The following is a 2,432-nucleotide window of genomic DNA, read 5'->3' on the forward strand; positions in this document are numbered from 1 at the left end:
AAATATAAAATTATATATCCATCTCTTTCTACCATAGACAATTTCTGCAAATTCCGTCTTTGGGTCAGTTAGTATATAGGTACCTACGTCTTTGTATGAACTTGTTTGTAAATATTTAAATTGTATATTTTTCAGTTATTTTTATTAATAAATAAATATCTGGTTGAAGGATACATCATTTTGTACCTACTGTTTACATATGATTTGCTACGGTGATTTAACTTCGGTTAGGAAACAAACTAAGGCCGTATTGCAGGAAAAAATAAATCTAGATTTAGTAGTTAATCCAGGCTTAAGCTTGACAGTTCCATACAATTTGACACTACTAAACTGAGCTTAACGCTAACTCGAGATTTATGTGTTTACTGCAAGTGGGCCTAACATACATAAGTTTATTAGTCGAGCTTAGAATAAATATTTACATAACCGAAAATTTGACATTATAGAAGCTTATCGTTATTAGAATCTTTATCGCTATAGTGCATATTGATATTGAGCACGGCTATTAGATTCTTCAAATAAGTCATTGAATTAACAAAAGTACTTGAAAGTACAATCTGAAGTCGCCTATACATAATGTTACAATAATATTAGCATACATAATTTCTGCTCACTAGGCCGGGCTCGTTCAACGTTAAACCACTTTAGGCTAATCAATGCTAAAAACCGATTAGATGCGCAGTCATCTGAATTTTGCTGTCAGGCTGACATTCTAGGAGTACGAATTCTCCGGCACAGGCTTGTTCCGTTAAACCCTTACGCTATCCCGGCCAAAATTAGAGCAGGCATGAATGACTGTCACTGGCATAGGAGTACGAATTCTCTTGGCACACATGCGTGTCTCCGGCATAGGAAAGATTTTTGATTACAGCTAGACGTCGTGTTACCTAGGCATTGAACGTCATGAACAACTTTACACCACGGTTGTACTTGGGTTGTACAAATCTCTATTATGTCAGTCAGTACTGTCACCGTAATTTGTGGAGCCCCCACGCATGGTATAGTTTGTGTACTACCACAATGAGTACCTACATAATAATTCAGCTATAGATCTACAAATCATATTTCATTTAAATCTGTCCAGCCGTTTTAGAAATACTCAAACTGTTCTAATAGCGCCATCTATTTAATTTCATAGAACCTCTTTAGCTGACATAGTCACTTGAAATTTATGACTACTCGATAATAGATGGCGCTTTTAGTAATAGAGCTGTACACCGATTTTAATCGACATTATTCCATCATTTTATTAAATGGCAACACCATTTCCGAAACGTCAGTCGTGTGAAGGCGACGCCATCACAGATAAGAAATACATACAGACGTACACTGATTGACTGCGATGTAAATCGTCTATTTGTATTTTTGCTTTTCTCCGTAAATTCTACTTTCACGCGGAGAACTTGTAATTAAACAAGGAAGATCGTTTTTGGACAACGTATAAGTAATAAAAGCTGCAGTCATGGCTAACATAGGCCCGAAGAAAGACGGCGGGCCAAATGTCGAATTTTTCCAGTCGCCGGAATCTTTGGCACAATTCGATCAAATTCGTGTTTGGTTGCAGAAGAATTGCAAAAAGGTACACCTGCTGCACTTTCCGATTCGTCAGTTATTCATACTGAACGTCAGCAAATATTTCATTTTTGATTTTGTAACTTTTAATTTGTAATTTTGTAACTAAAAGCTAACCCCTAAACAAACTTTCGAGTAAGCATTTAGCATGATCAAATAATTCAATTGTATCAAAGTTTCAAGCTAATATGAATGAATCTATCGATCAAGACTATGGTATGTTGTTAAATAGTGGTTTTGTTTAACCTTTAATAGCCTTTGTGTGACTTTTCCTTTTAGCATGTTCAAACTGACCCACCTACCAAAGAGGGCTTGGCTCAACTTGTTATCCAGCTTATTCAGTATCAAGAAAACAAATTGGGAAAAAATGCAACTGATCCACCCTTTTTGAGGCTTCCGGTAAGTGTTTCAAAATTTGTTCATTTTACCTGTATTTTAAAAATGCCTACCGTATTAGAAGTACTTTTGCTGATTGAAGAAAGGAGAGTAGCAGCAGGTACATTTTGACCATCATCCATCAGTATATGGAAATGTTTATCAACCACAATTAAAAAATCTACTATTTATTTGTATGTTTTTGTTTTGTTTGTAAAGAAACAACTGTATTCTGGTCTTGTTTGTTTCAAATAATACTTTAAAATAAAGATAAAGAAATAAACAGACAGGTTTACAGCCAAGATAAAATTTAGCACAGATCTGAATATCTGATCTTATCTGAATATCTGATAATCTGATCTAATACAAGAGGTTAATTTCCAGTAAATTGAATTGGATGATTATGAAGAGGTAAACAATCTCATACAAAGTACCTGGCTAAGTACCTGGGCTTTGAATCTAATTAGCATAACATACTCAGCATC

The sequence above is a fragment of the Choristoneura fumiferana genome, chromosome 20 (genome assembly GCF_025370935.1).
Source record: "Choristoneura fumiferana chromosome 20, NRCan_CFum_1, whole genome shotgun sequence".
NCBI classification, from domain to species: Eukaryota; Metazoa; Arthropoda; class Insecta; order Lepidoptera; family Tortricidae; genus Choristoneura; species Choristoneura fumiferana.